The 26543-nt window shown below is 34.6% G+C and overlaps 2 non-coding genes and 1 pseudogene across 2 annotated transcripts; 1 reads left to right on the plus strand and 2 right to left on the minus strand.

Moving 5' to 3' along the window:
- Positions 1 to 545: 545 nt before the first annotated feature.
- Positions 546 to 12904, plus strand: LOC132296023 (GPI mannosyltransferase 1-like; annotated as a pseudogene).
- On the minus strand, positions 3679 to 3836 carry LOC132297682 (U4 spliceosomal RNA). The gene has a single exon (XR_009479353.1). It is a non-coding gene; the product is annotated as a U4 spliceosomal RNA (small nuclear RNA).
- Positions 4529 to 4682, minus strand: LOC132297701 (U4 spliceosomal RNA). The gene has a single exon (XR_009479370.1). It is a non-coding gene; the product is annotated as a U4 spliceosomal RNA (small nuclear RNA).
- Positions 12905 to 26543: the final 13639 nt, after the last annotated feature.

The following is a 26543-nucleotide window of genomic DNA, read 5'->3' on the forward strand; positions in this document are numbered from 1 at the left end:
GATATTCAAGATTCAAATTGAACTAATTGTATGGGTCTTTATTTTCTTGCAGCAATGCCATCATTGAATTTTTGTTCCCACTTCTTTTCTCTGCAGTTCTTTCACTCTTTTCTTTATGGTGAAATGGCAGGACACTCATATACAGATGTTGATTACCTTGTCTTTTCTGATGCTGCTTCTTTGATGGCCTCTGGAAAGTCCCCATACAAATGTTCTACATATCGGTACTCACCTTTGATTGCACTTCTTATTGCATATTCAATAATCCATCGTTCGTGGGAAAATTTCTCTTCTCGGCTTCAGGTAGAGTATTTTTGAAGACAAAGAAAAATAGATTCTTTACATGATTTGTTAAAGATGTAGTTATCACAACACAGAAATTATATTTGCTAAACTTTAAATTATGAAGGAATCCTGAATTTCCCATTGTTTGATAAGCATGATGTATCAGCCTGTCCAACTCCTAATTTTGAGATACTATTGTCTAGTAATGGTTGCTGTCAGGGAATAACTGTGTAATGATCTGTTCTTTTATTGTTCGAACTTCAAATCATGCCAAAATACGTGGGGGATATAAATATGCATGAGCTGCTAAGTTTTGTACCCTTTCGATTTCTGCATACAAAATTGCTTCTTCTCCCCACCCCTCTTAGGGGGAGGGGGATTTCTTTCCCTAAATTAGTGATGGGCATGAGTAACAGAGAGGCTTGATGCCCATAAATAATTCTAAAATCTGACTTTACCTTCTAACATGAATGGAAAACATTGATGTTTTCTTTTTTTTTTTTTTTTTCTGTTAATCCAGAAAATTAGTGGGAAGTTTGTGTTATGTTCTCGCTGCAGATTTTACTTGTGGGGTGGTTTACCAACACCACTCTGAAGCTAAGAGGGGTGCCTGAGAAACTATGCACCTTTTCCGTGATGGTATGGCTCCTCAATCCATTTACCTTCACCATTGGAACCTGAGGAAACTGTGAGCCCATTGTTTGTGCCATGGTTTTCTGGATCATTATCTGTCTCGTGAAGGGTATAACTTCTACTTTTTTATACCAACTTTTGAAGTATTGTTGCAGTGGTTTCTTGAGATACCTGTTTGTTAAATGTGATATAAATACTTGTTATACATGAGTTGGCCTATGCCAACATGTGAATCATGTTTGGAAAGTAAACCAAGAGGCCTCACACAGCTAAGGGAGAAGTTTTTTCTTGTCAAATCCAAATAATCTCTCTCATAAAGTTTTCTTTATCAAACAATAGGAAAATTCCCTAGCATTGATTTGCAGCTCGCTATCTTTTAGCAAACTAGCCACCAAAATTAGATCCAAAAGAAATGACGCAGACGGGAAGATATATTTGGAGAGGATCCTCTCAAAGAATCCAAGGAGGAAAAACGATCCTTAAATATTCCATCTTTTTCAAATGCTTAAGAATCCTTAAGGAGGCTGTTCTTTTGCTCTATAAATATTTGTATGTAAAACTCCCATTGTTTGAAATGAAGAAATGTAGCCTTGTAAAGTACACATGGTCTCAGACTATGAAGCACTGACATGGCAAACCATGGTGCCATATCAGTGTCGGACACGTGTCCGACATGCTGTAAACGTGTTCAACCCTTTTATCTCTTTTCTTCCGATCGGACACGCCGTTGGAAACTGCAAAACGCCGGAGGATATGTCAGTGGACACGGCTACGGTATTCTGACTTAGGAGGTATTTTTGGACAGAGGATGTAGACACGATATACATACATATATGTTTGTGATATATATGGCTGTGTATATCTCTGCGTGTATCGATTTAAACAGGCGTGTGTATGACTGTGTATTGATTTAAATAGGCGTCTAAAGTTGAAATAAGAGAGATGATAGCAATGAGAGAGCAACGGCAGAGAGAGAAAAGATTATAATCTTTTCTCTTGTACGCTTTGTTTGGCTATAAGAAAAGGGCTCAGTGACTTTGGTCTCTTTTACATTTGTTTGGCTACAAGAATAAAGTTGGTTGGCTTTTGGATATTAAGTTACTGCTTTGTATTTCAATGAAATCCTTAATTTGTTTGGAAAGAAACATAAAATGTGGTGGGTTGAATTTAAATGTATTATATTTATGACAAAAAATTAATTTTACATATATAATAATAAATTATATTATTATTTTATTGTTGTATCCTTGCCGTGTCCATGTCCTATGTTTTTTGAGATTTGCCGTATCGCCATGTCCGTGCTTCATACGTCTCAAAGCTCTTGGAATATGAAAGTATTTAAGGTTCAGTTAAGAATACTAGGCTTCTCTCCATCGTGGCATGGAAGGGGGAAGTTGGTGTGGAAGCTTTATATTGTTCAATGGTGTTTGTTATGGATAATCTTGTTAAAAATGATATAATCATTAGATATAAGTTTTAGACACTCTCTTTGGTTAAAGCACCAAATACAGATTTCCTTTCATGTCATTATAAATGCATAATTATAATTCCTAACTTTCTTTGTATCATGTTTACTGGTTTACACATACTATTTTACAAGCTGCGTTTTGGTATGGGCGTCTTGTCCATTTTAGAATCTATCCTATAATCTATGCTCTTCCTATCAGCTTAGTTCTTGATCCTTGCCACTCTCAATCTATTCAGAAGCCTGTCCTTATGGATTGGAATTCTTGTAAAGTTAAGTCAGCCCAGAGTCTTAAGTGGCATGGAAGTTACTGTCCATGCCATTTATTGTTGCTTTGAAAAACATGTTTTCAAGAGAGAGAATTATGTCGGCTGTGGCTGTCTTTTGTACTGGGTTTTTCTTCTATCTATATAATTTGGAATTCTTGCATGAGGCTCTGCTATTCCACCTTACCCGTTCAGATCCAAGACAAATTTTCCATATATTTTTATCACATCTATCTACGCTACAACCATGAGTTTCCAATATCAGAGAAACTCATGTTTTCTGCCTTAACTTATTGTTCAGCTAGTTCTTATTCTCTGCTTCACTCAGGATTTGCCATTCTGTTTCTTTGTGCAGACGGTAGCATTTCTAGCATTTAACAAGGTATGTGAATTCAACACTCTGCCTTGTACTGTCACTGAAATTGAAATCTCTTTTTGCCTTCTTATTTTAGTTCTAATTAAAAATGAAAATCGGACTATCGAGTCTTGTTACGTGAAAAATCACTCTTAATCTGCTTCCAGAAGTAATTTTGTTTCTGAAATTATGGGCTCATACTTTGGATGGGAATTTCTGATATCTTCTTTTGATATTCACGGTGCAGTACTTTGAATGGTTCTTCTGCCTGTTGCCTTTAATACTACCATGGTGCAATATGAAGCTTAAATGGGAAGGCTTGTCCTACATTTTACTATGGATGGGAGATCAAATTCACTGGTTGAATTCAAAGGCAAGCAAGTTTAATTTTCTTAACTACTACAGTAATACATTTGTTTTCATCGGTATTGTCCGTATCACACTTCTCGTTATTCGAACCACATGCAAGTTCGAAGAAAACTTTGAAACATGAATTATATATATATATTTCTCCATAGGTAGCTACGGAGTGTGTAGAAAAGGGTATTATCGCCCAGAAGATACCATGATGAAATCTTAATGTATGTTCTTGTGAATTGAATTTGACAAAATATATAATGGGTGTGTGATTTTTGGTTTTTGCTTGAATAAAAGTTTAGAACTCGGAATTGTAGGGCTTTACCCGAGAAGGGAGCCCTTCCAAAAATTCTCGATAGCCCGGGCAGAACCCAAGCCAAAGAGAGCGATAAAAAAAGGAAATAGTTTTCAACCAGCAATTGACGCGCCTCGGTTAAAACCTCACAGGCTGCGTCATTGCCCCAAGCGCAAAGATGTTTTTTATAAATCTTCCAATGTGGTGTTTTTATAGTTATAATTTTTTTTTAAGTTCTTATACTTTTTCGATATGGGACTTGTGTTATAGTTCAAGATCATCTAACAATTATAATAAAAACACAACTACATTAACATGTATAAATTTGTGTCGGTCAATCAAATTAGAGTCCCAACAGGAATAAGATTGAATCATCTATAATATCCAATTTCATCTAGACTTCTCAGCAGAAAAGTCCTGAAATATGCAAATGGGCCGACCTGACCCAAAAGGCTACTTTGCATAACAATGTTGGTCGGGCTAGTACCAATGCATCATGCACCTAATAAAAGGACCTACCAGGCCCACAACCAGGTTACTTCCATTTGTATCGAACGTGTCAATAGATGGCCCAGGTCCATTATTCGTGTTCCTTTTATTTAAGTCAATTGTACTTTATGATCCTTATGGTTGGTGTGATGAAAAAATGATAGGTTGGGTGACGTTTTTTTTTTTTTTTTTTTTTCTTTTACTTTTTTAACATTTTTTTTTTTTTTTTTGTAAAGGAGAAGAATTTTTATATCTTTTTACCCTCTTATATAAAATTTTAAATAAAAAAAACAATTTTTTTTCAGAAATTTTGTGATTTTTACGTGAAAATTTAGTTGGTGTGTGTTTTTCCTTGAATTAAAGTTTAGAACTCAGAATTGTAGAGCTTTATCCAAAAAGGGAGCCCTTTCAAAAATTCTCAATAGCCGAGCGGAACCAAGCCAAAGAGATCAATAAAGAGGGAAATAGTTTTCAACCAGCAATTGACACGCCTCGGTTAAGATCTCACAAGCTGTGTCATTGCCCCAGCGCAATGATGTTTTTTTTATGTTGTGCATGTAGTATTTTTATAGAAATAATTTTCTCATCACTTCTTACACTTTTTGGACGTGGGACCTATATTACATAACTGGTACCACTAGACTTTTATGCAGTTATAAATCACCAAACAAGTACAATTACAGTAACATGTGGTAATTGCCTCGGTCAATCAAATTAGAATCCCAAACATGATATAATAAAATTGAATCATCCAATTTCATCAGCAGAAATTAATTAGATGCTATTGATCTGTTTCAAATATATTGGTCCTAGGAGGAAACTTTTACTGTTCGGAGGGCTACTTTTGTAATTCATCCAAATGGGCCGAGCTGACCCAAAAGGCTACTTATTTTTACTACTATGCATAATAACAATGTTGGTTGCGTTAGAATTTAGAACACATTAAAATCAAACTCACCCTACGTTTAAAAGTATTTTCAAAGAGAAATTGTATAAAGTGTTTTCAATTTATAAATAAAAAAAAAAAATCAAATGCTAGGAATATATTTATCATTTATGTTAAGAAAAAAAAAAAAAAGTGTTTGCTTAAAAATGTATTTTACTAACATCTCTTAATTTTCTTCAATTTCAATTTTAAGAGCCTAAATTAATGTTAATGTAAATTTATATTGTCATTTATTTGATTAAGAGGATGTGATAGTACGTTTTAATTCAATAATTAAGAATTCAAGTTATCGGTACTTTTTAGATTGATAAAAAAAATATGTATACTACACTATTAAAATGAATTGATATTAATGTAATTCTTTTTTTCTCTTTCTTTTTTCCAAATATATTGAGAATATCTCCTCCATCTGGTGTATAAATTTTCTTTTGTCTCAAGAGTCTCCTTAGCTTCGCTTGACAAGTAGACTCTCAAACCAAATCTGAATCAAATGATCTGTTAACTAATAATTCAAGCCAAACAGTCCCCAATATTACTTCGTGGTCTTAAACCTTAATGTATTTGACGGGGGATTCTTTCCCCAAATCAGGGATGTGCATGAGTAACAGAAAGAGATGTGATGCCCATGAATAATTCTAAGAATTGACTTTATCATCAAACAGAAAAAAAATTGATGTTTTTTTTTTAATAAAGTTAGTGATATTTAATATTGATACTTTTTTCCTTTAAGTTAGTGATATTTAATTTTGTTCTCTCTTTTTTCTGTTAATCCAGAAAAATAGTGGGAAATTTATATTATGTTCTCGCTGCAGATTTACTCATGGGGTTGTTTATCCACACCATTCTGAAGCTAAGAGGGGTGTCTGAGAATATATGCGCCTTTTTTGTGATGGTATGGCTCCTCAATCCATTTACCTTCACCTTTGGTACACGAGAGAACTGCGAGCCATTGTCTGTGCCATGGTTTTGTGGATCATTTTCTGTCTTGTGAATGGTATAACTTTGTGGGTGTCACTTATCAAGTGCTGATGTGGCACGTTGATAAGTCAATACAATTCTAATTAAGGTTGAAAAGTCAAAAGTTTTGAGGGATCAACCCTCAAGCACCCCAATACCTGATAGCACACCAGGCCCACTAAGCCTTGAGGGACCATCCATTGACCATCCCAAGACCTGGTAGCACCCCAGGCCTACCAAGCCTTGAGGGACCATCCTTTGAGCACCCTAAACCCTGGTATCACACTAGGCCCACCAAGCCTAGAGTACCCCAAGCCCTGGTAGCACACCAGGCCCACCAAAACTCGGTAGCACACCAGGCCCACCAAGCTTCGAGGATCAACCCTCAAGCATCCCAAGCTCTGGTATCACACCAGACCCCCCAAGTCTCGAGCGTCAAGCCTCGAGCACCTCAAGCCCTAGTATTACACTAGGCTCACCAAGCCTTGAGAGTCAACCCTCGAGCACCCCAAGTTCTGGTATCACACTAGGCCCCCAAGCCTTGAGGCCAACCCTCGAGCACCTCAAACCCTAGTATCACACCAGGCCTACCAAGCCTCAAGAGACCAAGCCTCAAGTACCCTAAGCCCTGGTATCACACCAGGCCCACCAAGCTTCGAGGGATTAGCTCTCGAGCACCTCAAGTCCTGGTATCACACTACGCCTATCAAGCTTCAAGGGATCAACCCTTTAGCACCTCAAGTCCTTGTATCGCATCAGGCTTACTAAGCCTCGAGGGACCAACCCTCGAGCACCCTAAGCTCAGGTACCACACCACGCCCGTAACACATCGACAGATTGGAGCCCCAGAGAGCTCGCCATCAAAATGCCACAGGTCTATGCATAGCATGAAGCGAAGGTAAGGCCTTCGTAGCTGTAAGGGATCTAAATTTGGGAAACTTAGGAGGATCTTGAATTGGTGGATGAGAAGTCAAGAAGTGCATTCGTTCTTAGTAAGACCCAATTAACAAGATGATGGAATTATACACATTATGACAACAAACCTTAAAATCATATTTAATGTTGTGTCATGTTCGACCAACCGGTGGTCAAGCAACATTTAATGCCCTAACTGGGGGAGAAGCAACATAGTGCAAGGCTCGATGAGGGGATTGGACCCTTCAGGCTCCTATAGACCCTTAGGACTACCCATGTGATCCTAACTGGGAGCCGTGCAAGAAACCATGCACAAACGAGACCACTGGTTAATGATCAATGAAATATGGCCTATAAATAGCACTATCCTACGAAAGAATAAACAACTAGAAATAGGGAGTTGTCATAAGAAATTGTATACTTGCCCTACCACCATCTCAATCTTGAGGATTGGTCTTCTTCTCCTCCTCCTACACCAAGTATCTCTCTCTTTTCCCTCATAGTTGTACCTTTGATATCACCATTACTCATTTGTTTATTACATTGATCAAAAAGAACCCCTACAAACTTCTACTTCTTTGTACCAACTTTTGAAATATTGCTGGAGTGGTTTCTTGAGATGCCAGTTTATTATTAATCAGAATTGACTCCCTAGCATTGATTTACCACTCTCGATCTTTAACAAATTAGCCGCCAAAGTTAGATCCAAAAGAAATGACATAGATTGGAGTTATATTAAGAGAGAACCCTCGATCTCAAAGAGTCCAAGGAGGAAAAATTATCCTTGAATGGATTATTTTGTTCAAATGCTTAAACATCCTTAATATGGAGGAAAAATTATCCTTGAATGGATTATTTTGTTCAAATGCTTAAACATCCTTAAACATCTCAAAGAGGCTAGTACTAACAAGAATATTGTCGAAGTAACAAGAATATTGCAAAAGAATTCTCATTGAGCGACTTCTCCTTTGTGATACTGAGACGTGAAGCTTTAGATACAAGTTTTAGACTCTCTCTTTGGTTAAAGCACAAATACAGAATTCTTTTCGTGTCATTATAAATATATAATTTTAATTCCTTTCTTTATGTTGTATTTTGTGGTTTACAGGTAATAATTTACAAGTGTATTTTGGTATGAGCTTCTTGTCCATTTATGTTGTATCTTAGTTCTTGATCCGCGCCACTTCCAATCTATCAGAAGCCTGTCCTTGTGAATTGGAGTTCTATATGGTGTTTTTATCTTCTAACACTTTTTCGATGTGGGACTTATGTTACATAGCTGTTACCAAGTCCAATTACATTAACAAGTCGGTCAACCAACTTAGAATCGAGGCATAATAAATTTGATCATCCATAATCGCCCATTTCATTTAGACTTCTCAGCAGAAAAGTCCTAGACTATTATTGATCTGGTTCAAATATTTTGGTCCTAGGAGGAAACTTTTCATGTCCGGAGTGCTGTTTTTGTAGCGTAATACATTCAAATGGGCCGAGCTGACCCAAATTGCATCATGCATTAAATGTCATTGTCAATAGATGGCCCAGGGTCCATTACTCTCACTTTCAATTTTATAGTGCCAATTTCGTACTTTCAATTTGTAATCTGTGACAATTTTTGATCCAATGACTGAAAATTCAAGGTAATGGTCCTAGTTCCCAAGGAGTAAATTGCACAGTATAAATTGTGAAGGTGTGACTCCAGGAAAATTATTTGCAACAACGTGAGTTCAGTTGCTCGAGAAATTGAAGACGAGACTGTGACTCAAAGACACACTCGCCTCTACTTATAGCCCTACCTATCTAGCCTACAGCCCAACCTCTCCCGCTTACAGCCCAACATCGCCGGCTTGTAGCCCCGGCCACCTCTCCCGGTTACAGTCCCACTTCACCAAGCTACCGTCCTGCATCTCCAAGTTACATTCCCTTGGCTGTCACTTTTTGGTTAATATGCTGAACTTATCGAAGGTCTGACAAAGTAGTAGTAGTGGTGGTGGTGGTGGTTATTATTATTTAATGTGATGGATGTGAACTACAAACTTATTGAAGTTGATTGTATCAGTTGGTCCTTGTTAAGATATATATATATATTTTTTCTCCTCTTTAAGCATTTGATGTAACAAGGATTAGAAGAGCAACTCAAATTCATTTTCATAATAAGAGGCCTCGAATTGAATAGAGGCCTCTTCATGTTTGAGGAGCTCAAATCTGAGTCACAAGGCACGTGCCTGTGCAACAAAATGATGTCACGTGACCCTCTCTAAACAGTAAGCCAGAGGGGGGATTTACTTCCAAACTGATCATAGAAATTGATTTTGGGCGTGAAAAGTCAATACTCACCGATGTTAGAATAGTAACAACATTGTATTTTATAAAATTTGGTGAAAAGATGTGCCGAGAAAAATATAATAAACAGTTTATATAATTTACTCTATTATTTAAGAAAAAAACAAAAATACTCACTTGGGAGTTATGGAATCCCGGTAAGTGTATGTATACATGGGGTAAATTACAAAAAAAAAAAAAAAATCTTGAATTATGTCTGAATTTACAAATAACCCATTGAAGTATATTTTGTGTATATTATCCCCTACACTATTCAATTCTTAAGTTATTTTTCATTAAATGACAAAGATAACTTTTTTTTATTAAATTACACTTAATCTATTATTATTTTTATTAGGGTAAAGTACAGAAACACCCTTGAAAATTGGGGTAAGGCTAAGAATAAAAAAGGTTGTCTATTTTTAGACAATTACACACCCTTGTGAAATTTATTATCCAAACAGAGCCTTAAAATATGTGAAAAGTCTATTTTACCCTTCACTATTTTGTTAATTTTAATTATAAAATATTAAAATACTTAAATGACTAAATTATCTTTTTCATCTTTCGCTCTCTCTATATATGTACACACACACATATATATATACACGCACAACCACACAACAGATCTCAGCCTCATCTTCATCACTACTACCTTCTTCATCATTGCGGTTAGTTTGAACCATTGACCGGTAAACAAAGTTTCAAAATATATAACAGGATTAACCATTGGTATTGGACAGGGAAAAATACCTTCATGGAAAGGATTTCATATAATGAAAATGGGCTCTCAAATTTGTCCTCGAACCTCAAAATGAAATGTCTAAATGATTAAATCCAAGTCAGTCCATCTCAAATTCAATGGTAGAATTGTTATAAATTTTCTAAATAGGGCCACAGGTGAACTGCACAAATGTAAATGGCTATGCTGAACTGAAGACCCCCTTCCAAAGCTCTGGATTCTAAAGCAGAGCAGTCAAAAGACAGGTATATATCTGCGTGTGCGTCTATACAGACAATATACATATATATGTGTGTGTATTAGTATTTAGTAGTTTGGGTTAGGGTATGAGAGATGGGAAAGAGAAGAAGAGAGTAAGGATCTAAGTCACATAAAGCGAGAGTGGGAGCGTGAGAACAGCAAAATTGAGTCATAATAGCGAGAATTTGAGCCAGAACACAGGCGGAGCGTGAGAGCAGCAGAGAGGGAGCGCGCTCGGAGTGTGAGAGGGATACCCGCTGAGAAGGATTGTGTGACTTATGTAAGGATAGAGAAAATTTGGGTTTATTAGATAGGTTTTACCCAACAACCCATTTAAACTTATTTAATTCAAGGGTATTTAAGTCAATTGTATTTGTCAATTTTATATCAAAGGGTAAAAAAGTCAATTCACCGTTATCAGGTGTCTTTGTCTATTTTATCAAACTTGAGGGGTATAATTGTCTAAAAATAGGACAACTTTTATCTATCTGTCCTTATGCCAAACCTTAGGGGGTGTTGGTGTACTTTACCCTTCTTATTAAAATAAATCAAGAAAAAAATTTATACTAATTGATGGCATATTCTCTATTAAATTTGCATAATTTTATCTTTATTTTTAAAATTAATTGTTCAAATAAAAATTTTAAATAGAAAATTTCAAAACAATTTACGCAATTTCTTAATTTTGCATGCATATATTGCATGGCAAAGAATGTATTTTTTATTTAATTAATTTATTATATTTTTGAATATATTGTATAAAAAATATACTTTTTATGGTAAAAAAAGTTTTAAAGGAGCATAATAAGTATTATTCTAAATGATAAAGTTTTGATAATAAGTTAATCATTTAAGAAAATGGTAATTACAAATCAAATTTTTTCTAGTTTTATGATAAATTGATACTAATTATAAAATTGTAGAAAATAGTATATTGATATTTAAATAACTAAAAAAATAATAAAAATAATTTAATGAAAAGTGTAAAATAGTCCTTCATTGCACCATACCTATATATAGAGAGGGTTGCAAATGAATCTAACTGTTCATGAACAGCTCGGGCTCGTTCATTTAGTAAATGAGCCGAGTTCGAGTTCAATTTTCAAACTTGTTTAATAAACGAGCCGAGCTTGAGAATTCGGCTCGTTAGACTCGTGAACAAGTTCATTAAATAAAAACCCATTTATAATACTATTCTACAATTAAAATGTTTAGCTTATATTATACAATTCTGTATTTAAAAAGTTTAGAGCCCAAAAATGTTTGGCCCAACTAACACCTTTTCATTGATAAGGCCCACAGATATATATATAATTAGCCCATAATTCAAATAACATTGAATCTCATCCATTAATAATGAACACATCTTAGCCCTTCACCTGTTAAAGTTAAGGAGACATAAGAATAACCTAGAAGTAGTTATTTACCGTTAGGACTGCAAATGAATTGAGATCTTTATAAACAACTCGGGCTCAGCTTGTTAAGGGTTCGATTTGGACTTGTTCGTTAAGAAAACGAGTCGAACTCGAGCCTAATTTCTAAGCTCGTTTAGTAAATGAGCCGAACCCGAATAACATTAGACTATACTCGTATAAATTCGTGAACGTGAACTCATTTAAGCTCGATAAGGTTCAAAACAAAGCTCGTTTAAAGCTCCTTTTATATATGTATATATAATCACGTGGGGGGACCTTATTTGTTTTATTAAACTTAGTACCCTAAATAAAAAATAATAAATTACAAACATGTGCATAACCTTATTTATTTGCATTCTTTTGTTTTCCTTTTGGGTTAATTTTACTGACACCCCTCTCAGGTTTGGTCAAATATCACTCCGAAACAACTTTTGAAAATTACTATCACTTAGGTCCAATTTTACTTTTTCGTTACTAACACAGTAAAAAACGTGCGAAAAGACAAATCTACCCTTATTTTTAAAATTCATTTTAAGCTAAAATATTAACAAATTAAAAAAGACAAGCTAAAATATTAAGCTGCACAATCTATTGGTGAGCCCGCCACGCAGATGACTCTAAATACGTTCCACTATGCTGGTGTTAGTGCCAAGAATGTCACACTAGGTGTTCCACGGTTGAGGGAGATTATTAATGTAGCTAAGAAACTTAAGACACCCTCTCTCTCTGTGTATCTGAAGCCTGAGGTTAAATCAAACGAAGGAAAAGGCCAAGAATGTTCAGTGTGCTTTGGAATACACCACTCTTAGGAGTGTTACTCAAGCTACAGAAGTATGGTATGATCCAGACCCTATGAGCACCGTAATGGAGGAAGATGCTGACAAATTTTAAGCCGTGTCATTATTGAATTCATATAAAGAATATTTGATATCTCGTTCTAACAATTTGGATTTGAGAAATATTTCTCTGCGTTTTAAGATTGCTGATGTGAAGATGAACAGGAGAGCTTATGCACTGTGTCAGACTGTTACAGGTGTTCTCTTTAGTGATTGCAGTGTTATTAAAAGCCCAACGCACTAGAGGTCCTTTGAAGCCTAGGCGCAAGGCTTACAGACCCCAAAACCTGTTTCCAAGTGTGGATACCATGAGCAATGAGGATGTCAAGAGCCAACATGGATGGAGAAAGCAGTCATTAGAAGCCTATACAGGAGACAGTGATTAAGCGAGGTCATAATTTGATGGTGGAACTTTAGGTTTACAATTTTGCTTTATAATTAAATTCCATGGTAGTTGATTCTGATCTGATATCGGACTTTGATTTTATGGTTAATATGGTCTGAAGTAATAGTAGTAGTGATTAGTAATACGATTTAATGTGAGGAATGAATTTAAAGTATCGAAATCAACAATTGGATTGGATTTAGGGGAATGTGAACTTCAAACCTGTTGAAGTTGATTGTACCAGTTGGTTCTTGCTAAGACTTCATTTAGCTTTTTGCTTTTAACTTCAAATTTTAAAACTAGAAGGAATATACACTAGAAAGATTGTTGAAATTGGAAGTTATATGAGATTGATTCAAAGCTGTCATGAATGTCATTCCATACGTTGTATTAGTAATTCGGTAGTGATGAGTTAGGATGTACAGAATATGCGGAAATAGTGGTTTATACTAAGACTTTCTGTTCCAATTTGTTGCAAATGTATTTCGTCTAATACAGTTCTTGGTAGTCTCGACTATGTAATCACGAAGAAAATGTGGTTTGATTAGCTTTCAAATTGGAAGGGGTTTCTGCTTTATGGTGCGTGTTAGTGATCTAGGTCTGATTTGTACCAGCTGAGACTAAAATTCGAGCTTGTTTTACTTCATACATCGCATGAAAAAAGGTCGTCTTTGTCGTCGTCCTGATATTTCTAACAGCTTTCTTCTTGCTTCTTACTATTATTATTATTGTCAAAGGGCTGTCTTTATGACCAAAGTTATAGGAAAAATGAATGCTAGCATTTTTCTGTAAAGAGTAGTACTAGGAAGGAGACCAAATGCCTAGTTATTAACAACAGGAGTGAAAAGGAAAATAGGTATTTTTTTTTGGCCTCTTTAGTCGATGAGAAACACACATACTATATATTTATATTCCAATCATTGACATAGTAAGGATTAGAAAAGCATTATCATTTTAGGCTTTATTTGTTACGACATAAATATTATTTCCAAAAAATATTTTATTTTTTCTGGTAAAATATATATTTTTTATTTTTATTTTTTGTTGTTTGACAAAGGTTTAGGTCGAGATTGAGGTCGAGCCTATCTGGCGTGTAAATAGCTTGTCGAAAATTGATATATTTTTTTTTTACTAAGAGTACATTTATTGGCCCCACAACACATGGACCATTTAAGTCAGGAGTGTGGTTCGAAAGCGAGACCTTAAAGATTTTACCTTCCGAATTCCTGTCAACGCTGCTATGCCCCTGGACGTGTCAAAAATTGATGAGTAAATTATTTTTCTTTATTAATATTTTACGACAATCGAACACCAAAAAAATACAAAAAATATTTGAAGCAAATCAATAGTCTTTAATTAATTATTTTCAGACTTTTTTGCTAAGAAGTCTGGATGGAATTGGAGATTATTAGATGATTCAATCTTATTACGCTTGGGATTCTAATTTGACTGATAGAGACAATTAATTATGTATATTGAAATTTAACTCCCTTGACTGTTAATTGTTTTCAATGTTTCTGAGTAATCGATTTGTAAAAAAACTACGTATAGAAGTATTTGAAAGGATCTACTCCTTGTTGTATGTTTTATTGTGAGCATTAGATTGTGATGGAAATTCCTCCTCCCTTCTTGTTGAATTGGAGTAGGAGAAAAAATTTCTTGAGCATGCAACGGTCCATACCGTCTGTCATGGTAATGACCGGTTGGATGTAACGGAGGCAAGAAAATTTTTCGTTAGAACTTTTTTTTCATTCGAGTAGGGGTGCGCAAGAAGTTTTTCACATTGAAGTGGCGGTGCACAAAAAACAATAGTCCACACAAAAATTTGTTTCCATAGAATGGTTCTTCCTACATGGTTTCTACTCCTTTAGATTCACCCACATCATGAAATTTTAGTTATGTATGGGAAAAGCTGAACAGGTTTTTGGAGTTTTTGAAAATCTATAAAATTATTGCGTTTAATTAATTAATTTAATATTATTGAGCTTGAGAATATTTATAATATTGTAATTAATAGAATGACAGTACTATATTGTATAGAGGTGGTACTATAATTTAAAATTCGTGAAATTTAAAATAGTATTTAATTTAAACTTTTATAATAGTTAAATTTTCTTCTCTCATCTCGTCGCTCCCGTCCATCTTCATTTTTTGAGGGATGAAAATTTGTAAAGAATGAAGGAAAGGATGCACTAAAGTGTCCACCACCATAATTTATGCAAGAAAGAAAAGTACGTGAATCATACTAAATTTTGGGAATTTTATTTCTACTGATTAATTTATTTCTTGTTATTTTACAATTATTCATGATTCATAAATATGTTATGTATTGATCATCAATACACACACACACACACACACACGTATGTATATATGGGTACTATTTCCGACTACAGTTTTTGTTTGATCTGAGTTGCTCCGTTTTGTCCCTCATAGTCGGAAAAAATGGAGTTTAGGAATTTGGTGGACGTTGAGTTTTTTGGACAAGATAATGGCATTTTGGATCATTGTAGACTCTAAATAGTGTTTTTGTATACTATTATAATTAGTTTAATAAAATTAGTAGTCAAACCTAATAGTTTGAAAAAGTTGGCATATTTGAAAATATGCATAATTAAGTAAATTTTTTAAAATTTTCCCTAATAGAAGGGCAGGAAATAAAAAAAAATCAGTGCCTATGTTTTTACTATTTACAATAGCAAACACCCTGAGCTGGTGTGTCGAGTTCTCCCTCCGCCGAAATAAAAGGAGAAAAAAGAAAAACACTGAAACCCATGTTTTGGCAATTTTTCATGAATGTATTATTGTTTTTCCCTGGGAAAATATCATGTTCAGAACTTGAAAATTGTGTTTAATATTTTTTTTTATTAATTTAATATATATATATATATATATTTTTAATCATGTTATATCACTCCCAACCAAAACAAAGCTCTTTGTTTTCTTTGATAAAAGCGGGACCATGACATTGAAGTCCATTCACCATTGTAGTAGTATTTTTACAAATGGACTACTCAGTAACATTGAAAACAATTAAAAATCAAGAGTTAAATTTCAATATAAAGAATTTAGGACAAGCTTCTTTCTCATTAAATTTAAAAACTTTAACAAATGGCATGTTTGTTTAATCACAACACTTCTCTTATATAATACTGAAAGAAACATTTTTGCAAGGGGAATGAATGAGCCAATTAACCAACCTAAGCATCATTCTTAATTCCCATCCTTCTCCCTCCACTCACTTGTGCTCGGCAGTCCTTCTCGCTCCACTCTCACTTGTGCCCAGTACCATCCCACGCAATGATTCGGCGTAGTCCATTGTGTCGAGAAGACTCGATAACTTCTGTCTAGTAGGTGCACAGAGCCATGAGTGGTCGTAGTCCGTTGAGTCAAGAAGACTCGATAACAACTGTCTAAAAGTAGCAACCGTCGTTAAATTCTTCTTTAAATTCGCCCTTTCTATCTTGAGACCTTGTTTCACTCGGTGGAGTCTCCTATGGAAACTTTCTTGCTTCTCAGGCTTAGGAATTGCAATTCCCTCCGGGTATTTTTCTATCTTGAGACCTTGTTTCACTCGGTGGAGTCTCCTATGGAAACTTTCTTGCTTCTCAGGTTTAGGAATTGTAATTCCCTCCGGGTATTCTTGCTTGAGACTATCTCCACCAATAATATTACAACCCCTCTCAAAGTCAATTACAAATCCCTCCGGCAACTCTTGCTTCTCAGGCTTAAGAATTGCAATTCCCTCCGGGTATTCTTGCTTGAGACTATCTCCACCAATAATATTACAACCCCTTTCAAAGTCCATTGCAAATCCCTCCGGCAAATCTTGCTTCTCAGGCTTAGGAATTGCAATTTCCTCCGGGTATTCTTGCTTCTCAGGCTTAGGAATTGCTGGCCACATCTTTATCTTTTTTCTTCAATAATTAAAGAAACACATACACATATCAGATCCTTTCATCCCATCATTAACAAGTCAATTCAATTCTTAAATTTAAGAAAAATAAAATAAAACCAACAATCCTTATGGACCAAAAACTTATTTACACTCTGTTGGCACCAAAACTTGGCAGCCACTTCAGCAGCGACGTGGACCAATGGGAAGCCGATAAGTGTTAAGCATGTCCAAGAATGGTCGGCTAATGGAGAAATAGTAGGAGAAGATTTAGGAAGATATCTATATATTCAGCCACCTCACCAAAAGGGTTGTTACGAAACAACCGAGACTTGTGTTAATTTCAAAAGGAAATTTCATTAGAAATAGAACATTGGGAGAAGTTGGCTAAGGTGACATAATTAAGTTCCTATAAAATAGGGATTTAGTTATGAGAAAGGAAATTGAATCCTTATGGAAATGAAATTCAAAAGGAAGGGGCAGCCACGTGAGTGTATGGGTCAAGGCTATAAATGGTCTTCCAGCCATTTAAGGGAAATATTTCAGTCAAGCTTGAAGAAAGAAGTTGTTAAAAATCAGCAACTTACTAGCAATCTTCCAGCAGCTTTCTACCGACTTCTTAGCAATCAATATTTTCTTCAACAAAGGTATTCTATTTGAAGCAAGATGAAACAAGAGGAGAAGAGACGTGAAAGACTACTGGAGTACGACCTATTTTCAGCAACAAAGTAAAGCAAATCAAGGAAAAGAGAGATTTCAGTAAAGACTTTCCCATTGAAACTGGAGCATCGATATTGAAGGCGAGGAATGTTGGGCCGTAGCTCAGTTTGAATTTCAAAAGAAAATGATTGAAGCAAGAGAGATTTTAGCAAGAAATAATTAGAAATTAGTTGGTTTTAGAACTTCAATAAATAGAAGTATTGTATTCCATTTCTAAAGGGTCCAGCACCACCACAAAACATGCATTTTAACTAAAAATGTTTTCAATTGACTCTACGTCATTTTCCTATCAATTTCTTTATTTCAATTTAATGGCAATTGATTAGATCCTCGTCAACTATTTCGATTCAGCCATTTACTTTCTTTCAATTTCAATTATGCCAATTTTAATTACGCAATTTTAGTTAGGCTTTCAATTCAATGGCAATTAATTAAATTCTTGCCATTGAATCGTAGTGACAATTGATTAAATTCTTGTCATTACTTGGCTGATGGCAATTGATTAAATTCTTGCTATCACGTTTCAGTGGCGATCGATTAAATTCTTGCCATTGTGTTTGGCTGGTGGCGATCGATTAATTCTTGCCATTGTGTTTGGCTGATGGCGATTGATTAAGTTCTCGCCATCTGTCTTCACTCGGCCATTCCATCCATTCAAACATTCATCAGCCGTTGCATTTCTTTAGACACTTTAAAAAGTCCTTGCTACAAACAAGGCATAAAAGAACCTTGCTGGGAGTTCTTACTAGTCTCTCTCCCACACAATCGCCTGAGAGTCAGCCATCGGAAAAAGGGATAGGCTGGTGTTCAATTACATATTTTGGGTATTTTGTATAAATACTCTGGCACGCCTGCGAAGAGTCCATCGACCGGCGTAGGGAACAAAAACCGCGTGAACACACTCAAATTCGATTTTGATTTCCAAAAACACAATATATATAAACTGGAAAAAAAAAAAAAAAAAAAAACAGAGAAACTGGACTGAGAAGAAGAGGAGATAGCTTACCGTGAAATCTGCCGCAGTTTCGTTACTTCGACTCCTTACTCCAGACCCCAATTTTGTAACCCTAACTTTTGCTATTCAGAGATATGAGGGATGACAAGCCTTTAAAGCTTACCAACCACTGCTTCAAGAAAGAGCTCTCCTTTGGTATTTCGACTCCTTTACGTAAACCCCCCCAATTTGTAAAACCCTAACTTTCCTTGAGACTCAAGGGCCCCCTTTTTATAACTCTTTTTTAGGGCGTGTTTGGACAGCCGTTTTAGTTCAAATTTGGAAACAACCTAGACAAAAATCCAACTCAATTTCGGAAAACTCTCTAAAGTAAATTATACCGACTTTCTCTAAAAACTCCTGATTATTTTATTTGTTAAAAATAATAAAACATTTGAATATGTCAAACTACAATATTGACCCTATATATTTTTTTTAATACTTTTTCATTTTATATACTGGGCCTTTAGTGCACTGACCCCCTCTAATTTCAAAGTGTTGCACAAACAAACAAAATGCATATATACCTTAGAAAGTTGAAATTGAGTTTTTTTTTTTCCTATTCGAAATTGAGTTGGAATAATTTACCTTAGAAAATTATCTAGCAAAAACACGCAAACATGATATGGACAAACAGGCCATACATATTTTGTCCCCTGCTATATACTTGAAAAACACTCACTTCAGGCAAAAACACACTTTACTTCATATTGGGGATTTCTTTTTTCTTTTTTTTTTTTTTTTTTTTTTTTTTTTGGGGGGGGGGGGTTTTTATTAAAAGTTTGTAACTCGGAATTGTAGGGATTTAACCTCATCAATCTCCTTTTTTAATCTATCACCATAATAAGTTAGGTGATATTTACTTAGGTCATCATCGGTGAGAATTAAGTATTATTTTTTATTAAACTAAAAATTTTAAGGACCAAATCTTGATTAGTTAAATTTTTATGCGGTAATTAAAATATAAATATCTTTGTGATATATATTTTTTTAAAAATTTTCAGTCTTTCATAAGTTATGTCCTATTATAATACCCCACTAATTTCGGAACACGGATTGATCAAGTCCACGCACAAAATCAGGGGATATTAAAACAATTAAAGTATTTCAAACAAACATAGAGTACAAAAATGAATAATAAGGAATAAATAATTTGCTGAAGAAAAATCTATTAAATAAAAATTCCATTAATAATTCTCCAAAAGTTACAACTCGGGAATCCCGTAAATCAAGGACCCCTGATAACATAAACCAATAATCCAATGATCTATAAATAAAATCCAGTATCTAATAATTAGAAAATATCCTACATTGAAATAAGAAGAAAGAATGGATAAGTCTTTCAGCTGCGGATCCTCAATCTTGAGACTTGAACTTCTAATAACCTAAAAAATAAATCGCGGGTTAAACCCTACGAGCAAGTTCTCTCTACCAGACCTCTGAAAACCAATAAATGGATCATCTCTGATCAAAACCAAATCTAATAAAGTCTTTATCTTTAATGTACATAATTATATACAATATAATTATCACAACTATTACCAAGTTCATTAATTCCAAAACCATTATCAATGATTAACTAATAATCATACCTAGTCCAATCTACAATTTCTTTTAAAGAAACTCTTCTAGCCTTAACTCCATCTTAGACCGCAATTCAATAATTTAAATCATAAAATATAATTAAAAGAACATTATATTAAATTCCAAAACCAATAATGATCTTACACTACAAGAAAAGTGGGCTTTTACGACATAGTGTTTATGGGGCTTCTTTATTTTGCGTCGTGATTACCACCATTTACGGAGTTTTTAAAAGAATCCTCGTAATAAGACATGTTTTCACGAGGATTTTATAGAATCGTCGTAGACAAATATTTTTACGGTGTATTAAAGAGCCCGTGAATATTTAGATACATTTACGGCATATTTGTACACCTTTAACGGGATAATTGTGTTGGAAACGGCATTAGAAAACGCAAACTTTGGAAGGATTTTTAAAAAGATTCCGCTAAGAATTTTTTGCGAATCTATTGATGAGCGCGTTCCTCTCTGCGAGGAGATGAACGCGGTATATTTATTTTCTCAAATCTGTTTCCGGGTGAATGAGAAATTGGCTCCAAAGTAAGTGATTTATAAAGCCTAAATGGGTGTGAATAAAGTGGGAAATGCTTGTCCCACATCGAAAAAGTAGCAAAGCAACCTTGAGTATATATATGTCTAGTATGGGATTTGGGTTTGGGCCCAAGGGCACCCAAGTTTTTAAGAGGGGGAGGACCTAGGCTAGCCTGGATCCGAACCAACTACCACACACGCGCGCCGCCAGCCCGACCGGACCCGGTCCGGTCCGGGCTAGGGCGGGGCGGGGCTTGATTGTGAAATGGGTTTAACTTTTTACCCAAAGTTGGGATGGGCTTGTGTGGTTGTAATTTTATTTTGTTCTGGACTTATCAAAATGGGCCTGTTTACTGGGCTGAATTAATGGCCGAGTTGGATTATTTGCTTGCTGGACTGGACGAAATTAAAGGGCTGGGCACTTTACAATTTAAAAACCACCAACAGTTTTTTAATTCTGATTGGTCAACAATGGTTGCACCCATTCGGACTATGGGTGTACCCATTCAGAATAGGCACCAACAAGCCTATAAATACCCATCATTGGGTTCATTTCAATTCACACCAAATTCAGAAATCTTCTTCTCTTCTTCTGAATTTCTTCTTCTAATTCTTCTTTGTTCGGTTCAGCCACTGGTTTGGGTTCAACCTAAACTGGTTTGGATTGGGTTCGAACCTTGGTTTCCAAGTTTAGGTTCAATCTTGGTCTCCGAGTTAGGGTTCAATCCTGGTCTCCGAGTCTGAGTTCATCAGAGAGTACTACACCGAGCCGGTTCGCCTATTCCATTGGTTTGAAGTGCTACTACCAAAGGAAGAAAAGTCGTTGTATCCTGGGAGATAAACGCCGAAGAGTCCGTTAGCACCGTAGCGGGGCGTATCTGTCTTAAGGCTATAGAATTAAATTCTAGCCTCGACTTTATCAGGTTCTTTTATAGTTTTATTTTCTTGATATTAAACTATATAAATATATATATATATAGATTATTATAATAAATATTATATTTACAAATAATATTTAAATAAATTATACTATAGTATATGATACATTATTTTTTTTTTTTATCAACAAATTGTTCCTCGTTGATAAAGCACACATCTACGGCGCCTTTTTTGCTCCGTAAATAAGCAATAAAAATTTTCAAATCTAAGGCGCCTTTTTTGCCCCATAAATAAGATGAACTTACGGTGTATTAAAGAGCTCGTGGATAAATTTCACATCTACGGCGCTTTTTTTGCTCCGTAAATAAGCAATAAAAGTTTTCACATCTAAGGCGTCTTTTTTGCTCCGTAAATAAGCAATTAAAGTTTTTACATCTAAGGCGCCTTTTTTACCATGTAAATAAGTGGATAAATTTCACATCTACGGCGCCTTTTTTGCTCCGTAAATAAACAATAAAAATTTTCACATCTACGACGCCTTTTTCGCCCCGTAAATAAGCTTTTACCAACACTCCTTCCGCTTTTTCCCTTCCCTCCATTTTTTTTCCCTTCCCTCCATTTTTTCCCTCCGGTGATTTGTAATATTTGGGCCTAAATTACGTCGTTTTTGGGGGCCAATTAACAATGTATTCCACTTTCCCATTTCATTTTGCAATAGCCCTACCTTCTTCAGCCCCTCTCTCTCCTTCCATCACAGGTCTCGCCTTTCCAGATTACAATCTATATACACACACAAACACACACACATATATATATATACACACACATGTAAGTACACTACAGCTTTCATTTCCATTCTGCAATCACAAGGTCAAGTATTCAATTGCTCTGACTCCTTGTACGGACATAATATTTTTGGTTTTTTGTCCATACCGTTAGTTTTTCTTTTTTCTGCTAATTTTAGCGGTTTCAGAATCCATTTTTGGGTTTTTTTTCTTGTTAATTTTCACTAATTAGATCTCACTCTTGCTGTTTAAGACCGTATGGTTCAGTTTGATTGCTGTGTTTAGCTGATTGAAGAGCTTTACGTTTCATGAATTTGTGTTGATCTGTTTGGGCGAGAACTGTCTAAGAGTTTGTTGAGTTTGGTACATATATAGGTATATCTGGAACTCAATCTAGATTCGAGGGTTTTAGTCTCACCCTTCCATCACCGGTGGTTTAGAGAGACAAAGTCATTGCTACTACATCAAATGGGGTTTTCGGAAGGTTATGCGCATATGTTTGTGTGTGTGTCTATATATATATATATATATATCTGTGTTTATTTATCAATGTGTTTGTCTAATTGATACTTGATTTGTTTTATTTGAGGAATGCATGACTTATCTGATGCGATTTTGAGGTTAGAGCTGGACAAGAGGAGTTAAAGAACAGGTTAGGGTTTTCAATTTTTCTGATGTATTGATGAAATTGGAGTTAATCTTTGATGTGTATTATGAAATTGAGTTGGGGTTTTCAGTTTATACAAAATCCTAGTCTATATATGTGGAATATGCTATGAGGAGTGCAAGTGTGTTCCTTCTGGGTCATCATTAAAGATCCAGACCAAGTACTCCAAGTTTTTGGTCAATTTGAAAGACTAATAGCAATCATGTTAGTTAAATTTCATAATTAATAATGTAACCTGAGAGATTTTTTTGTTTTGTTTTCGAAAATTAATTTTTTATGACTGCTCCACTCTTATCTAGGCATTTTAATCTACTCCATAAATTCACAATATTTGTGGCAATTGTTCTGGTTCAGAAGCTTAAGCATTTAAATGAACAAGTACCAACATTGTCGAATGGGATTATTTTTATGAACTGGTATGTTCCATTTTCCCCCTAGTATGTTCCATTTTATTTTCTTCATTTTGCTTGGATGGCCCATAATTGTTCTGTGTACCCTTTAAGAAAAGTGTTGTGATCAATTGCCAGAGTCTCCCACAAGTATCAACGTAGATCCCAAATTTTTGATAATTAAGTATTCCGTACGATTTAGATGTGGTCGTTTCTATTTCATTTAGTACCAAAATCAGTGGCCAAAATTAGTAAATTAAATAACATTAAATAGAATTGATCATTTGATAGGTCCAGGTATATTGCATTAATTGATCAGTGAATTGTGTTCGATGAAAGGGAAAATGCAACACAAAAAATGTGGACATTGTATACCTGGCGACTCTGTTAATTTGAAAGACTTCTCCACGGCCTTTAAAAGTATATAAATGACTAAATATCAATATCTTTTAAATCCAAAACAGATGCTAGGAAATGACTATATGAAGAAGATGCTGCTGACTTTAAGAAAATTATATTACGAGAGATGGAACACTAAAAACCATAGGAAATGGCTAATTAAGATTAAATTTAACTGAAATAATCGATGCATAAAATAATTATGTAAAAGAAACACAATTTCTTACTTGTGACTGGTAGGTAGTTTTAAATACACACTGTTCCTGAATATAGACTTGCTAGAATCCCACGGGAACAAGTATTATGCACCATAGTTTAGTAAAACAAACACGAATCCTCAATGAACCTTTTCTTTAGCTTAAATACTTTGCATTAAATATATTCCAGCATCCACTATTCACCATTTGTACTGAAATACGAAAACAGTTGATAATTTGTTCCTTATATAAGTGATAATTATACATCTTGCTAATACCACCAGTTTTAAAATTAAATTAGTAATTTGGAAGGTACAACAAGGCTGATAAAAAAAATTAACAATCACCATGGCTATGTTGGATGGAAATCCACCGATTTAACTCTTTCTGACCTTTGTTCAAGTTCATTCTGATGAAAAAATTAGTGTCTTCAGCATAAGGAGTAATAAAATGATAAAGCTTACCAAAAAAAATTCCCACTTGTTCCTAAAGATTTCTTTATTGTTTAGACTTTCGCCTGTTGAATGCCCATCAGCAAAAATCAACTAGTCTTGTGTAACTTTGCATAAAAAATAATTTAAACACTTTTGAATATCTCATCAGTGCTGGTGTATACTTGATACAATATCATTATTGGTAGTTTGTACGTTATTTATTTATTTATTTTTTCTCTCAGATTGGTCTTTCTGATCATGGTATATGCCTTTTGCTGCTATGATGGTATACTTGTAAACTCTTTGGAAGCCGGTGGAAATTTTTATTGGTAAGCTTTATCATTTTATTTTATGACCAGATTATTCCTTATGCTGAAGACACTAAATTGATAGTTATGCAATTTAATGGTCAATCCAACCCCAAAAGTATTTCATACAGAATTAGTATTTTTGGGGTCAATTAAAAAACAAATCTTTCTGTTGGCCTATTAGTACTTTACCACCTTGGTCATTTCAACGTAATTAAGTGTCCAATGCACGAACTGATATTTCTCATAATAAAAAAATATATATTAGAATGAAAACTCTACATTGAAATCAACTTTTCCCAGTAATTTTTTCACCTTTGGAAGAACTGCTTGTTCTTTATAATGTACTGTAATTTTCTTTTGCCTCTTTTAATTGATTTTTTCCCCATCAAATGTATATATGTATATTGATTGATGGATTGATGCTTATATAAAAGAAATTGAAAATTTTGTGTGAAGATGTGTTCATAATTTAAAAGAAGAATATGTATTTGTATTTAAAAAGGCAACTCTTCATGCAAAATATAAGCTATTTATTCTAGAGTGGAATAGGTGTTTATATGTTTACCCTGGCGTTAATTATCGATGAAGAATTAATTTAACATGACTATTCTACCATTATGGCAGAATCTCTCTATCTATTTATTTTTATGAATTTTGTACTAACACTATCTTGCAAGCTGTTTGTTTTGCAGATATTGGATGGTCTTCTTAAGCTGCCAGAAAATAGGGAATGTGCAGATTGTCAGAGCAAGTATGTTTTTCAAAAATCGTTTACAATTTGTAGCTTGATGTCACCATTGTTATCTACATCAGGAGATCTTTGATAATAGATAGATAGTCTTGTAATCATTTCAAACACTAGTTTAGAATTCCCAGATGCCCTTAAACTGCACCGAGTTATTCTCTGATGGCTATCAAATACACACTGTTCCTGATTGCACATTTTTTTATGCTTTTTACTCATGCTTGAGGGGGTCACGGGCCTTTAAGTGACCAATTTTGCAGTGTATAGGGGGTCATGTGCCTTTAATATACTTGAATTGAATTGTTGCCAAAGAATTAAGCTTCCTCAATTTTCCCCTATAAGTATTTATTAGCTGATGTCTAGATTGGTTGTTAAAAGAGATGTTAGATGGACCTTTATAGGAGTGAAATTGCCAAAAAAAAAAAAAAAAAAAAAAGGTTGAAACATTTATTTTTTTCAGTTTGTTATTTTTTGGGGGCTTAGGATGGTTTACCTTTTCATCAAATTCTCTTGAAGTTTTTCAGGGTGGTGTTAAATTTGAACATAGCCTAACTTTTGAATGACCCATATAATTCACGTGAACATAAGTTTTGCTCCCTTTAGGCAGCCTCATATAAAAATTTTACTTATCTAAATATCAATAAATATAAACTTCTATTTTTACTTCTAAATCCTTATGAGAAGTGACATGCCAAATCTCTCTAAGTGAAAATTCGGAACCACAAAAGCAAAAACTTATTTAAGTTGTAACTAGGAAGTGCTGAGCTTTTATTGCTAAACACAAAATATGGATTATTAAACAACCCCTTAGTAGAGGCTGAAGGATTTCCAATTTAATTACATGAATATGTTATAGATAGAGAGATCTTGTTAAATAAAAGGTAGTAAGTAAATGGATACTCACAAACACCACTCACAAACACCAGAAGAGATAAGTTGAGGTTCTTTGTGAAGTACCTGTGTCTAATAACAAACAACATGTTCTTAAACATACATCATGTAGCACCAACAAAATAATGTTTCCATTTAGTTATAACGACCCTAAAATATTAGTAATATATATTTCCTAATATTTTCCTTGCAAACTAACTGCCATGGAACCTACAAGCA

The sequence above is a fragment of the Cornus florida genome, unplaced genomic scaffold (assembly GCF_030987335.1).
Source record: "Cornus florida cultivar Cherokee Brave unplaced genomic scaffold, ASM3098733v1 CherokeeBrave_3.0.0_Hap2_Chr02, whole genome shotgun sequence".
Taxonomy (NCBI): domain Eukaryota; kingdom Viridiplantae; phylum Streptophyta; class Magnoliopsida; order Cornales; family Cornaceae; genus Cornus; species Cornus florida.